The sequence below is a fragment of the Gossypium raimondii genome, chromosome 6 (assembly GCF_025698545.1).
Source record: "Gossypium raimondii isolate GPD5lz chromosome 6, ASM2569854v1, whole genome shotgun sequence".
In the NCBI taxonomy this organism is placed as follows: domain Eukaryota; kingdom Viridiplantae; phylum Streptophyta; class Magnoliopsida; order Malvales; family Malvaceae; genus Gossypium; species Gossypium raimondii.
In genome coordinates, this window is record NC_068570.1 from 50167161 (window position 1) to 50184119 (window position 16959).

Sequence of the window (16959 nt, forward strand, 5' to 3'; positions counted from 1 at the left end):
AAATTTAACAATTTAAATTAATGTAAAAGAGTAATTTAACATAAACACAATGTGTAATTAAAAGATTTTATTCAAAATTTAATACTAATATTTTAAATGAAAAGATTTTTCCAATAATCAAAATCTAATAATAATATTAAAATATTATTCTAATGTTAATATAGTAATATAATAGACAATAAAAGATATTTTTGTCAATTTAAAAGTTTATCTAAATTAATACTTTTAAAATAATTAAATAAGTACTAATTTAATTTATATAGAAGTCTATTAATTTTGAAAAATATTTTTGAGAGAATAAAAATAAAATAACATTTTAAAAGTAATGGCGATAACAAGAAATGGAAAACAACCCATGATAAAATATTAAGAAATTTCATTTACAAACAACTGTTATTTTAATACTCCATGCATGAGTCAAAGAAACGCACACAGCCTCTCGATTGTGCCGAAGGGGAGTTGGTCATTCGGTTTGGTGCTACCGGTATGACGTCTGCTCTGGTACTTTCTTCATTTGGGTTATCGGTCGACCTTCCAATGGAGGTCCGCCGATAGCCATGAATTGCATAGCTTGGAACTGTCGTGGTTTGGGCAATCCATGCGCAGTGTTTTCTATTTTTATTCGAAACTTTAGTCAATTCTAATAAAATTGAAGAGCTGCGTGTTTTACTTGCACTTGGATAATTATTTTTCTGTTGATGGTATTGGAAGGAGTGGTGGATTAACTCTATTATGGACGTTAGGGGATGTGGTTTCAATTGCTAGCTACTCATCTAATCATATTGATGTCGTTGTTGAAAGCTCGAATTCTCGTAAGTGGCAGCTTACTGATGTTTACGGTTATCCGGAATCTCGCAGGAAGAGAGCAACTCGGGTTCTTATGCGTTCCTTGTCAGAGCGTTTCCAACTTACTTGGTTCTATATGGGTGACTTCAATAATTTGCTCTCAGTTTAGGATAATGGGGTGGTGTCCCGTATTTGGATAGTCTTTTTCGTGGATTTCAAGATTATATAACAGATTGTGGTTTGACGGATGTGCCAAAGTTGGGTCCTTCTTTTACATAGGATAGGGGTAGGGGTACTGCTCATTTTGTAATAGAATGGATATGGCGTTTATTAATGAGGAATAGATGCAGATGTATCCTTACTTTAAGCTCTTCAATCTTGCCAGTGCTACTTTTGATCATAATCCCATTAAGATGGTGGCTCGTTTGACTCATCCTGACTGACAGGGTCGGTGGTTTCAGTTTGAGAATGTTTGGCTTTCTAAAATAGATTTTGGGGCAGTGATTTCTTCTAGTTGGGTTGAGTGTCCTTCAGTTTCTGTTCTGGACAAGCTAAAGTTTTGTTTTGATCGACTGCTTCAGTAGCATTCAACTTGCCCTACTAATTTTGAGCCACGAATGTAGGAGCTTAAACTCAAATTGTAGCAGTTCAGTTTTTTCAAGCAAGGGGTCGCTCGTTGTTTAAGCTTCGTAAAGAGCTAAACCAATTGCTAGCACAACATGTTGTGTACTAGAAACAACGGGCGAAATTGTTCTGGATAAAACATGGTGAAGTGAATGCAAAGTTTTTTCATGCACAGGCTTCTTAGTGATGGTGTACTAATCATATTCATATGCTTTATGATGCCACGGGCCGTCCTTATACTGATACATCGGGTATGCGGTAGATTGCTTAGGATTATTTTATATAGTTTTTTTTCTAATTCCACAGGGGCCAACTTTCATAGCTTCTCGGATTTTCCTTCGTCTGTGACAGCTGCGCACTGCTTCTTTGCTTGCTCCTTTTACCGAGGGTGAGTTCAAAGCAGTGATTAAGGAAATGCACCCTTATAAGTCTTTTGGGCCAGATGGGTTGAACTCCGCTTTTTACCAGGGGTGTTAGTCTATTGTTGGTACTGATGTTTTTTTGCACAGTGTTCTAGCTGGCTTTTTACCCAAGGCCAGTTCCCGTCGAGGTTCAATGATACGCTTCTAGTTCTAATTCCTAAGAAGGAGCGGCCTAATCAGATGCAAGATTTGCGGTCCATTGCTTTATGTAATTTTATTTACAAAATTATTGCCAAGGTCTTTACGAATCATCTGAAGTTGGTTTTGTCGGATAATCTCCCATATGCAGTCAGCTTTTATGCTAGGAAGGTGATTACGTCTAATGTTCCGATTGCATTTGAGGTAATCCATCATATGCATAATAAGGGTCAAGGTAAGGTGGGGGATGTAGCATTGAAAATCGATATAACACATATGATCATGTGGATTGGAATTTTTTACAGTTTATTGTGTGCAAGATGAGATTTGATATGTTGGATTAACTAGGTAATTCTCTACGAGATGAATGTGGCTTATTCGATTTCCTTGAATGGGGAGAGGTAGGATCGATCCACCCTAAGCAAGGGCTTTTCCAGGGTGAACAGATTTCTCCCTATTTGTTTATTCTTTGTACTGAAGGGCTTAGCTTTTATGCAGAACTGTGAGGAGCTATCCATGGGGTTTCTTTTTATCGTCAAGGCCTAGTGTGTCCCATCTACTTTTTGCATATGATAGCTTTCTTTTATTTTGCGCAATTGTCACTGAGTGCAATGTTGTTTAAAGGGTTCTGGCAGATTATGAGGTTGCTTTGGGTCAGGCTCTAAATTATCAGAAGTCAGACAAAGGGTGGGTTTGGATGGGCGATTGGGTGCGGTGCGGTGCGTTTAGCTTACTTTTTGTCTCACGCTACAGTATTGCTACAGTATCTAATCTCACTGCCACCACTGTTTTTACACTAACCGCAGGTAAACGCACCGCCCATCCAAACTCACCCATAGTATTTAGTTCTAACACAATGGCATCTATTTAGGATACGGTAATAGGCATATTTGGTGTGACTAATCCAATTGATCATGGGAGTTATTTGGGTCTCCCTTCCTTTGTTGATCGTAAAAAACAACAAATATTCTATTTTCTCAAGGAACGATTTAGTAAACGCTTCTTGACTTGGAAATATAAATTATTATCTAAGCTGGGTAAGGTGATAGTTATTAAAATGATAATGCAGGCTCTACCAATTTATTGTATAAGTGTGTTCTTGTTGCCTCGCACATTCTGTAATGAGCTCCAAAAGTTGATGAGCTTGTTGTGGTGGTGTAGTGCTAATAATGGAGCAAGGGGGCTCAAGTGTGCCTCTTGGAACATTTGTGTGTCCTTAAGAACATTGTTTTAATCTTGCTATGTTGGCTAAGTTTGGGTTAAAGGTGTATATTAGTTTAAAAGAGCTAATTATGTTAATTTAATTATTGTTTTAAATGTTTGGATTAGTTAATTGAATTAACTATTATAATTAGATCAAGAAGCAAGTTCGTCGACTGCTAATTGAGGAAAAGAGAAGGTTGTCGAATAGGCGTTGTCGTATATTTGCAGTTATGGAATCTCGGTAAGTTCTTATTATACCATAAGTTATATTAAATTCATTAATAATTGTTTTGCTTTAATATTCTTAATGTTAGTAGTTGTTGAATGTTGATGGATGAGAATTAATAATGAAATAGAGTTGCATTAGAAATAGTGTATCGAACTTTGAGTCTAGCAGGCTTCGTATGGGTGTATGGAATCAGCCTTTGAACCTAGCAGGCTTCATGCCGGTGTATTGTATTAGGTTTTATACTTAGCAGGCTTTATGCCAATGTAATTGTAACAGGCCTAGAGCCTAGCAGGTATTGAGTCGGTGTGGCCGTATCAGGTAACTTGTATGGAAGATACTTTTTCAAGTAACCGTCGAATTTAAAAATGTTTATGACCTTATAAGCTTAGATATGGTGTATCAGTTCGTGACTTGGTGATTTTAAACAATTTAGATTTTTATAGATTAAATTATATTGGTTGTTTGAGATAGGGAATCATGATACGTTGTTACATTAATGTACTTATATTTTTTAGTATAGCAAGTTAACTTCAGGAACTTACTAAGCTTTACTCGAGCTTACTTCGTTTTATTTAATTTTGTAGGTCCGTTGAAATTTTGACATCAGTTGGACCAGCTCAAGAGATCTCACACTATCCACTATATTTTTGATAGTCATATTGTTCATTTTGGGGTCGATTTGAAGTGGCATGTAAATAGGGTATCTAGATGTATATGTTTTTAAACTCTAATTAATAAACAACTTTTGTTGGATTAGTAACTTGTATAAGTCATTATGGTACTTGGTGGACGTGCTTGTTGTTTTGCAATCGTTATATGTAATTATCATTAAGTATCATATTGAGGTGGAAATGGTTATTATATGTATGAGTAATATGGTATTGGTTGGTAAAATAGACGTAAAAAGTAAGCTAGCATAATGTATGTGATCATGGTAGTTGTTATGTTTTGAATTGACATTCAAATTGTGGTGCTAATGAAGGCATATCAGTTAGGCACATAAGTTGTTATTTGGTATGATTTGGTTGTTTTAATATGTTCTTTTTAATGTGTTTAAATAGGGTGAATGTGTCTTGAATTGATTTGGATTGGTGCCCAAGCAATTGAGTTGAAATGCCTTGTTTTAGGGGTTATTTAGGGAGCATACGAGCTGTCATACAACCGTGTGCCACACACGGTCACACTACATGGCTGTGTGTATATTTAATTTTAGGTGCGAGTTTCACAAGGTCTAAGACACGGCTATGTGTCTTAAGTTAGTTTGTTGCGTGGCCTAACACCCGACATATGACACAGCCATGTGAATCACCATCAAATATACATGGTTTGGCACACGACCTGCAACATGATTGTGCGGTCCTAGTTCGAATACCTACACGGGCTGGGACACGGACGTGTGTCCTACTTCGAATGCCCACATGGTTTGGGCTATGTTGCATGGCCGTGTAACCCCTATTTTTGAAATTTTCAAGTTTTTCCTAAATTTTCTATTTTGTTTTGAATTGTTCCCTGAATGTTTTCAAACTATTTTTAGGGCCTTGTAAACTTGATTTAAGGCCAGTGAGCCTGTTTTTGTTATAATTAACTTATGTAATTGAATGTCATTAATTAAATGGTATAATTGTTTCTAGTGTAAGATAAATATTCTAATTTGTACCGTAATACTCCGTAACTCTAATATGGCAACGGAGACGGGTTAGGAGTATTTCATTTAGTGATATCAGAGCTATGGTTTAATCGGTTCTAGGACTGAACGTCATATGTATCGAGTCTAGATATACATGCTACTTTAGAATCAGTGATAGTGTGATGACTCTTGATTAATTTGAATTGTTTTCTATAGATCAAAGATGTCATTTAGATCCAATCGAGCAGATTTCGATTAGATAGAAAGTTTTACATTTGTTACTGATATGGAGAGTAGTCAAAATGAGGCTGAATCACAAGGGCTAGGAGATATGACGCCAAATGCCTTTCTCCGCATGATGCATGACATGTATGGTGCTTATTTAAAAGTTAACTCGACAACTCAACAATCTCACTCCTTTTGTCCTCAAAGCTCAAATCAACAACAGGTTAGTAGAGTTACCTTCGATAAATTTAGGAAATGTAGAGTAGTTGAATTTTGTGGAAATGTGAATGATGACCCAACCAAAGTCGAGTATTGCGTAGAGCATACTCAGAGGGTGCTCGATGAATTTTTGTGCTCTCCCAAAGATTGTTTAAGATGCAATGTGTCATTATTAAAAGAAGAAGCATTTCAGTGGTGGTCTACGTTGACGGCAGTGGTAAAGAAAGAATTAATTGGGATTTCTTTAAATCTGAATTCCGCAAGAAGTATATCAGTAAAAGGTATCTAGAGAGAAATAAAAAAGAATTTCTCGAGCTGAAGTAAGGAAATAGAACATTGGCAGAGTATGAGAGACAGTTCGTGCAACTTAGCAAGTATGCTCGGGAGAGTGTACCTACAGAAGAAGACATGTGCATACGATTTGAAGATGGATTAAACAATGAGATTAAAATATTAATAGGGGCAACATAAATTTGTGAGTTTGTGATACTATCAGATCGAGCTCAAAACATAGAAGAAATATGTGCTAGTAAGAAACGAAATGAAGTTAAAGCACGAGACTTTGGCAAACGTAATGGGCCTAAAACTTCCTTTGGTTTTTCGCAGAAGAAGTTGAAAGAATCAAATAGTAGATTGGCAGTGCCATCAGAGTTTTCGGGTAAGGATCGTTTTAAACAGAATAGCAAGAGATCACTAACTCCTTCAGTGGCTAGTGTAGGCAATATTTGAAATACCAATAGGATTGAATGCAAATAGTGTGGTCGATATCATTTTGGAGTATGCAGATTGAATAACGGGACATGTTTCATTTGTGGATCCCCTAACCATTTTAAGAAGTATTGCCCAGATCGAACTAAGCCTATTAAAGATAAAAACACAAGACTTGTTGCTACTATTGCTCGAGGTAGACATCTTGGAAATAGTAGTTCGATCGGAGCTTATAGGAGTGGAGCTAGAGACACGTCAGTTAGACCTGAAGCTAGAGCTCTTTCCAGGACTTATGCCATCCGTGCACGAGAAGAGGCCTCAGCTCCTGATGTTATTGTAGGTACCTTTTCTATCTTTAATGCTAGTGGGTATGCATTAATTGACAAGGGGTCAACGGATTCATATATATGCACTATGTTAGTGATGGAAAGTAATTTACCTTTCGAGTCCACTGATTGTGTTGTTAAAGTAACAAACCCTTTAGGTCATAGTGTGATAGTTGACTTGGTATGTAAGCAGTGTCCACTGAAAATTCAAGGCTATAACTTTCCTACCGATCTAATGATATTACCTTTCAATTAATATGATGTTATTCTTGAAATGAACTGGCTGAATGTACCTGATGTTGTGGTTAGTTGTCGATGGAAAAGAATTGATTTAATATGTCCGAATGGCGAGGTGATTGTTGTTAGATATGATAAATCTAACTATGCTTCGAGTATGATTACAGCAATGATGGTACATAAATCGATCTAAAAAGGTTGCGACGCATTTTTAGCCTATATTTTGGATTCCAGAATATCAGAAAAGAAAATGGATCAGGTCTCGATAGTATGTGAGTTTTCAGATGTTTTTTCCAAAGAGTTACTGGGTTTACCATCAGAGTGAGAAATTGAATTTTTATTGAGTTGGTGCCAAGGACTTCTCCAATTTTGATTGCTTCGTATCGAATGGCTCCAACTAAACTTAAATAATTCAAAGTTCAGTTCCAAGAGTTAGTTGGTCGGGGTTTCATACGGCCGAGTATATCACATTGGGTGCACCTATATTGTTTGTAAAAGAAGATGGGTAGATGAGGTTGTGTATAGATTATTGACAATTAAACAAAGTCTTGATAAAGAATAAATATACGTTGCCTTGTACTGATGATTTATTTGATCAGCTGAAAAGAGCCTCGGTATCTTCAAAAATTGATCTTAAATCATGTTATTATCAGTTGTGAGTAAAAGACGTGGATATGTCAAAAATAACATTCATAAATCCTTATGGACACTATGAGTTTTTGATTATGCCATTTTGATTAACGAATGCTCCAACAACATTTACGGATCTGATGAAATGGGTTTTTCAGCCTTATTTTGACAAGTTTGTTGTTTTTATTGACGATATTTTAATTTATTCTAGAAATGAAGATGAGCATGCTCAACACTTGAGGATCATATTATAGACCTTGCATGATAAACAATTGTATGCAAAGTTTAGAAAAAGTGAATTTTGGCTTAAAGAAGTTGGATTTCTCAGCCATGTGATCTCAACAGAAGGAATACAAGTTGATCTGAGCAAAATTTCTACTATTCTAAATTGGAAACCCCCGCGAAATGTTTCTGAGGTATGTAGTTTTCTGGGATTAACCGGATATTATCGATGATTCGTTAAGAATTTTTTGACAATAGCTCTACCTATGATGAAATGTTACAGAAATATGTTAGTTTTGTGTGGTCTGAAAAGTGTTAGCAGAGTTTTGATCAACTGAAGAATATGTTGACAGAGGCACCATTGTTGACACAGCCTAAATCTAGGAGAGAATTTGTTATTTATAGTGATTCTTTTTTAAACGCTTTAGGATGTGTTTTGATGCAGGAAGGAAAATTTATTACGTACACTTCTCGACAACCAAAAACCCATAAAAAGAATTACCCCATGCATGATCTTGAGTTGATTGCAGTTGTTTTTGTGTTAAAAATTTGACGTCATTATTTATATCATTTGATGACAAAAAAGAGTTGCATCTATGACAACGAAAGTGGTTAGAGTTACTAAAAGATTATGATCTCGTGATAGATTATCATCTGAGTAAAGCAAACATAGTTGTCGATGCTTTGAGTCATAAATCTCTATTTGCTCTTAGATCGATGAATGCTCCACTTAAATTAGAACATGATGGATCCATTTTGGCCAAGCTTCAATTTAAGCGTTTATTTTTACAGAGGATTCAGGAATTACAGTCTTGTGATTAGAATTTTTATCTAAGTAGGAGTTGGTTAATAATGGATAGTTGGCTAATTTTAGTGTTGGTTCAAACGGTAACTTGTATTTTTGCAATAGGTTATGCATATAAGAGGATCCGCAGTTGAAACAAGAAATTTTGACTAAAGCTCCTAATAGTGTGTATTCCTTATATTCGGGTAGTACTAAAATGTATTGCGATTTAAAACAAAGATACTGGTGGCTAGGAATAAAACGTGAAATTTCTGAATTCGTATCGATATGTCTTGTTTGTCAACAAGTAAAGGCTGAGCATCAAGTTCTATCTGGGTTGTTATAGCCTATTATGATATCCATGTGGAAATGGGAACGTATTACTATGGACTTTGTATCAGGTTTATTGATAACGCCAAAAAAGAAAGATGTTATCTAAGTTATAGTTGATCGGTTGACAAAGTCCGCACATTTTATACCTGTACATACAGATTATTCGCTTGACAAGTTAGAAGAATTGTATGTTCTAGAAATAATTAAACTACACGATGATCAATTATCAATAATCTTCAATCATGATCCGATGTTCACTTCCAGGTTTTGGAGTAAGTTACATGATGCCTTGGGTACCAAATTGAAGATTAGTACAACTTTTCATCCACAGACGGATGGTCAGTCAGAATGGGTGATTCAGATACTCGAAGACATATTACGATGCTGTATCATTGAATTCGAGGGTAGTTGGGAAAATATTTATCGTTAGCCAAATTTGCTTACAGCAACAACTATCAATCAAATATAAAAATGGCACCGTACGAGGCTTTATATGGGCATAAATGTAGATGCCATTTGTATTGGTTCGAGTTGAATGAAAGAAAGTTAACTGGTGTTGATTTGGTTCGGGAAATTGAGGATAAAGTTTGAATTATCCGTGATAACTTGAAAGCTGCATCAGACCGTCAAAAATCTTATGATGATTTGAAGCGTAAAGATATAAAGTTTTCTATTAGTGAGAATGTCTTTTTGAAAGTCTCACCCTAGAGAAAAGTGTTGCATTTTGGCAAGAAGGGAAAGATCAGTCCGTGATTCATTGGACTGTATGAAATTTTAGAAAGGATCAGACCTGTGGCGTACCAGTTGGCATTACCTCCTAAACTTGAAAGAATTCACAACATTTTTCATGTTTTGATGCTTCATAATTATCATTTTGATCCATCACATGTACTGTCTGCGGATGAGATTGAATTACAGTCTGATATAACGTATAGCGAAAAACTGGTTAAGATTTTTAACCTGAAAAGTGAAGAAGTTGCAGAATAAATGTGTACCTTTAGTTAAAGTGTTATAGCATCGACACGGAGTTGAAGAAGCTACGTGGGAAATAGAAGAATCAATTATATCATAATATTCGAACCTATTTTCTGGTAAGATTTTCGGGGACGATAATTTCTTTAAAAGGGGGAAAGTTGTAACAGCCTAATTTCAGTGGAATCGTTAAATAGTGGTTTCAGAACCACAATTTTGGTTAGAGAGTCTATTTTTATTATTTAATTTAATAACAATGGTCGTGTAAAAGTTGTATAAAAATTTGGTTACAAAATTTTAATATTTAGATAATTAATTAAGTAAAAATGACTAAATTATAAAGGTTGCAAAAGTTAGTTTTATTAGTGAAATGAGTTAAATAGCTATGGAAATAAAAATGAACTTAAATGGCAATTAGCCACATTTTCTTTTGGGTGGACGGTTATGTCTAGGTTACTAAGAAAAATTTTAGTCAATTAAAGGGTAAAAGGGTAATTGAATAATTAAAACATAAAGGAAAGGATGGACAAAACCATCATCTTCTTCTTCAATTTCTTCCATCACCGAAAATACCATGGTTTTTCATGCTTGAGGTTCAGCCAAGGTTTAAAGGTGTGCATGTAAGTAAAATTTTAGTTCGTTTTTATTAATTTTTATGTTTTTCGGTTCGTGTTAGCTTAATTTAGCTAACTCAATGATTAGATCGTGAAATTTTAGAAAGTTATAGAACATGCCATGGTTGAAATTTGAATGTTTTGATGTTAGTAGATGGATTTATGATATTGATGGTGGTTTTAGACTATTTTGTAAAATAGCTTTGAATGGTTTCGTAATTAAGGACTAAATTTTTTAATGAGGAAAATTTCATAGTCTAGGGGTAAATATTCTGTTATTTAGGGGTTGTTTTGGGACTATTAGGAAATCAACACAAGTCTTTCTAGTTTAATTTGATTAAGGTTGAAAGTTTAGAGATTTAGGGTTAAATCGAATAAAAGACAAAGTTTAGGTTAAATGTGTATATTAGTATAAAAGAGCCAATTAGATGAATTTAATTATTGTTTTAAACGCTTGGATTATTTAATTGAATTAATTATTATAATTAGATCAAGAAGCAAGTCCGTCGACAGCTAATCGAGGAAAAGAGAAGGTTGATGAATAGGCGTTGTCGTGTATCTGTAGTTATGGAATCTTGGTAAGTTCTTATTATACCATAAGTTATATTAAATTCCTTAATAATTGTTTTGCTTTAATATTCTTAATGTTAGTAGTTGTTGAATGTTGATGGATGAGAATTAATAATGAAATAAAGTTGCATTGGAAATAGCGTATTAGACTTTGAGTCTAGCAAGCTTCGTGCCAGTGTATGGAATCAGGCCTTGAGCCTAGTAGGCTTTGTACCGGTGTATTGTATTAGGTTTTATACCTAGCAAGCTTTATGCCAGTGTAATTGTAACAACCCGATTTTAGTTAAATCGGAACAGTGGTTTTGAAACCATATATCTGAGGTCAAAAAATTATTTTAATATTATTTTTTGTATTTACAGCATGTGATTATATATGTGTGAAATTTTCGTAAAGAAATTTTACTGTTTGAATGCTTAATTCGATAAAAAGGACAAAATCACGTAAAGCGTAAAAGTTGTGTTCTATAAGCTAAAGGTGTCTAATAGCTATAGAACATTAAAGTAAAGTTCCTTAAGTGGTAAATAGGCCAATTGTGAGTTAGTGGATGATAGTGGAGTGGCATTTTGTGTAATTATTAAAGTTTATAAAGGTTAATTAAGTAAAATAGTAATTAATGTTAAAAATAAACAAAACAAAATTATCATCATCTTCCATTACCATCTTCCACCGATTTTTAGAAAGGAAAGAAGCCATTTTTATGCAAAACATTCGGCCAAGCTTGTAAGCTCAATTAGGTACGCCTTTTTGTCCCGTTTTTGATGATTTCTATGTTTTTGAGATCGTTGCTTCGTGTTCTAGCTAGCCCATGCCTTAATTTTGAATTGGTTGATGAATTTGTGAGTTGCCAGTGATGATAGCTTGATGTTTTTGAATGTTGATGATGGAAAATGAATAATTGTTGATAGATTAATATGTTTTGTAAAGTGATTTTTGACAAAAATATCAAATAGGGATTAAATTGTGAAATATGCAAATTGAGTGGTTGAAATGTGAAATAAATGAAATTTTTGGGCTGGTAGGGGCACTATAGTAATTTGGCTAAGCTTAGGTTATATTGAATTGTGTAAAATTTGCGTATTTGTGAAATAATGACTAAATTGAATAAATGTGAAACTTTAGGGGCTAAAGCGAAAAAATGTCCAAATAGGTATTTTTGGATGAAATTGAATGAATAGGTGATTAAATGAGTTAAATCTGAATTCATATAGATCGAGAAAGAAAGAAATCGGATTTAGATCCGGGCAAATCGAAAGTTGACGAGTAGTTGATCCAATCCGTTCATTTCCATACGAGGTAAGTTCATAAGTAAATAAATGTTTTTTTTAAAATTCAAATGTATACGTTTTATGCATTGCCAAATTGATTTGTATATAGATATACAATGCTGAATTGATTTGTATATAGCTATATATTGCCGAATTGATTTGTATATAGCTATACATTGCCGAATTGATTCGTATTTGGATATACATTGCCGAATTGATTGGTATATAGATATACATTGCCGAATTCATTTGTATTTGGATATACATTGCCGAATTGATTCGTATTTGGATATACATTGTCGAATTGATTGGTATATAGATATACATTACCAAATTGATCCGTATTTGGATATACATTGTCGAATTGATTCGTATTTGGATATACATTCCCGAATTGATTTGTACATAGATATACATTGCCGAATTGATTTGTATTTGGATATACATTGCCGAATTGATTTGTATATAGATATACATTGCCTAATTGATTTGTATATGGATATACATTGCCGAATTGATTTGTATATAGATATACATTGTCGAATTGATTTGTATATGTACACATATATATTGCCGAATTGATTTAAGCATTGGACGATTGGTTTCGTGCATGAATTGATTTAATTACGAAGTCGAAAGCTCCTAATGAACCTTCGGAAATGTATTGGATATTGATGTCATGATATTAAGACTTTTGAGGTGTGATTTCCTGTAAGACCATGTCTGAGACATTGGCATCGAAGTGAGAAAATATGTAAGACCATGTCTGGGACATTGGCATCATATATGATTCGTATAAGACCCTGTTTGGGACAATGACATCGATATGCGTTAACATGTAAGACCATATCCGAGATATGGCATTGTATGAGTTTTATATGAATTTCGTGTGTTCTTAACAATTCTGAATGTAAATATGCGCTAAATGGTTCAGGTATGTGTGAAGTTATATGTTCATGAAATATTAAGGTAAGTTTAGTACTTAATGTGATAATATGAATTTATATGAGTTACTTAAATGTATATGTGTTTGAGATTCATTTGAATTCGACCTAGTTGAATTGAATTATAAATATCATTGAGATGATTTATTTGTTTATAGATTACTAAGCTTCTAAAGCTTACTTTTTGCATCCTTCCATTGTTTTACAGTTACATAAAGCTAGCTCGAGCTCGGGGATCGTCAAGGATTATCGATACACTATCAATCGCCATTTCGATAGTTTGAAAGCTTGATATTGTGACATATGAAATGTATAGACTATGGCTAATTTTAAATTGTATATAAGTCGCCATGCGAAATGGCTTGCTAAAGATACTAATTATTATGTATATTCGGTCATGTTTTAAGCTCTTTTGGAAAGTATGTTTCGAAGTATATATGTATGATTTAGTTGGTGGATGTGTTTCGTTATAATGTAATATGAATCGATGTATGTTAGTTGGTTCGAAATGTGAGCAGTAGAATGATTATGACTTAGTTAAATTTCAGTGTATGAATTGTATTGTGAAATTGGTTTGCACGGAAAAGAAGTATGGTTTGCATATGAGATATGATTAGTAGACATGAATTGTGATAAATGACTGTGTTAGACCGCGTTGTGTTAGGTAATGCCTCGTAACCCTAATCTGGCGACGGATATGGGTTAGGGGTGTTACAGTAATTGTAACAGGCCTCAAGCTTAGCAGGCATTGAGCCGATGTGGCCGTATTAGGTAACTTGTATGGAAGATACTATTTCAAGTAACTATCGAATTTAAGAATGTTTACGACCTTATAAGCTTATATTTAGTGTATCAGTTCATGACTTGGTGAATTTAAACGATGCAAATTGTTATAGATTAAATTATCTTAGTTGTTTGAGATAGGGAATCATGATACGTTGTTACATTAATGTACTTAAATTTATGAGTATAACAACTTTAAGAATTTACTAAGCTTTACTCGAGCTTACTTCGTTTGATTTAATTTTGTAGGCTCGTTGGAATTTTAACGTCAATTGGATCAGCTCAGCAGATTTCACACTATCCACTATATTTTCAGTAGTCATTTTGTTCATTTTTAGGTCGGTTTGAAATGGCATGTAAATAGGGTATCTAGATGTATATGTTTTAAACTCTAGTTAATAAACAACTTTTGTTGGATTAGTAACTTGTATAATTCATTATGGTATTTGATGGACGTGTTTGGTGTTTTGCAATGGTTATATGTAGTTATCATTAAGTATCATATTAAGATGTAAATGGCTATTATATGTATGAGTAATATGGTATTGGTTGGTAAAATAGACATACGAAGTTAGTATGTTTAAGCTAGCATAATGTATGTGATCATAGTAGTTGTTATGTTTTGAATTGACTTTTACATTGTGGTGCTAATGAAGGCATATTGGTTAGCCATATAAGTTGTGATTTGGCATGATTTGGTTGTTTTGGGATGTTTTTTTTAATGTGTTTAAATAGAGTGAAAGTGTTTTGAATTGATTTGGTTTGGTGCCCAAGAAATTGAGTTGAAATGGCTTGTTTTAGAGTTATTTAGGGAGCACACGGCTATCACACGGTCACACCACACGGTTGTGTGTATCTTTAATTTTTAAGTGCAGGTGTCACACAGTCTGAGACACGGCCTGTGGCACGGCTTTCTGTCTCAAGTCAGTTTGTTGCACGACCTAGCACATGATCTACGACACATCTATGTGAACCAACATCAAATATACACACGATTTGGCACACGGCCTGCGACACAGCTGTGTCGTCCTAATTTGAATACTCACATGAGAAAATACACGGGCTGGGACATGGCCGTGTGTCCCTACTTTGAATGCCCACACAGTCTAGGCTATGTTACACGGTTTGGACACACGACCGTGTGACCCTTATTTTTGAAAGTTTCAAGTTTTTCCTAAATTTTATGTTTTATTTTGAAATGGTCCCTGAATGTTTTCAAACTATTTTTAAGGCCTCGTAAACTCGATTTAAGGCTTGTGAGTGGTGTTTTTTTCTATAATTAACTTATGTTATTGAATGCCATTAATTAAATGGTATAATTGTTTCTAGTGTAAGACAAATGTTCCAATTTGTACCGTAATGCTTCGTAACCCTAATTCGGCAACGGAGATGGGTTAGGGATGTTTCACAAGGACTTTTCTTGGTATTGTCTTCGGCACTTTTTATCGACATAGGGTCATTTGAACAAGAAGAATATTTCGCTGTCTTCCTTATGTAGTTGATGTGGTGAGGCCGAGTGTATGGGTCATGTTTTGTTGCTTTGTTCATATGCACAAGCCTTTTGGAGTAGTACTGGATTTTCTTTTGGGCAATGGATAATGTATAAATTGTTTTACCAACTTCTTGATTCCACTGCTCTTGAGCATTTGTAGCGTGTGTTGTTGCTATGTTGGATGATCTGGTCTAATCGTAATTATCTTGTTTAGAGAGGGGAAGATGTTGCCGCAACATCATTTTTCGAGTTGTTGATGCTTTTAGGATTCATTGGTAGCAAGCGTTAGGTATGTGATAACGTGCGCAGAAAAAAAACAATTTTATAAAGCAATTTAAAAGTGCAATTTTAACTTCAAGTAGAGAGTGTCAGTTGTGATATTTATAGTGTCAATGGAACACTCAAGTATTCCAAAGATCGAATCCAAGGGATTACTGGTAAATGTATTTATCAAGTTAATTACAAGTTAAGCTATTACTAATCTAATTGATTCGGGAATTATTAGTGCAAATTCCAAAATAAATTGTTTATAAACTAAATTTAGATTATCAATTAAAATAACTAATCTAATTTTCTTCCATATTGTTTTAAACAATATAAATGAGAAAACAATGGCCGGTTGATTTGTTAATTGCTAGCTAAGCTAATAAACATATATTGATTATATTGTTTGTCACTCTTAGCTAAAAAATCTCCTCTCAATCTCATCTTAGACTAAAAGATACCTCCTAAGTTCTCCTTTCGGTCTCACCTAGGTATATAGATCTCCTTTCGATCTCACTATTTGTCACAATTATATCAAACTATCTAATGATCTCCTCTTGGTCTCGTTTATCTAGATTTTCCAATAGAGATATCAATTCTAGTGTATTAAGCATTTCGATATAATTGAAAAACTAATTAATCAAACATAGACATTAACTTAAACTAACGAACAACCAATCAACCAACCATCAACAAATTTAGCACATAATCAAACTTAAGTTTTAAACTAGCATTTTACCAAACACATGATAAGCATAAAATAAAGGTAAAGGGTTTAAGAAAATGCCTATTCAATTGATTGAGATCCGATGAAGCCCAAGAGTTTGATCCTCTCCCTTTTACATAATCTTCAACAACAAGAAGAAAAAAACAAAAATAAAAAATATTCTAAAAAAAAAAGAGAGAAAACCTAATAAAAAATTAAAAGAAAAAAAGAGAGCAAAACTAACCTAAATTATGAAAACCTAATGAGAGTATTGGCCTCAATTTTCTTCATTTCAACACTGTCAGAGGTACCACGACTTTCATGCCTCGATATCGTAATACCCTTTTTAAGTGATATTTTCTTCACGTTTGGGTCATTATCGACTCCTTAAACCACTCAATCTCATTGTTAGGTTCCCCATTGCACAATTGGCCAATTTAGGTCTAAAAATTGACATAAAGCTAACAAAAGCAATTTATTAACAACAAAACTAATAATCAACATAAGTAAAGAAAAGACACCTGGTTTGCTTGAAAATAAGCTCTTTAAGTGTAATGGAAGGCCTCATTTGACGTATCAAATTACGACAAATCAGTATGTTTGCTGCGACTGGAGCGAGTGGCGACCGGGAGGGA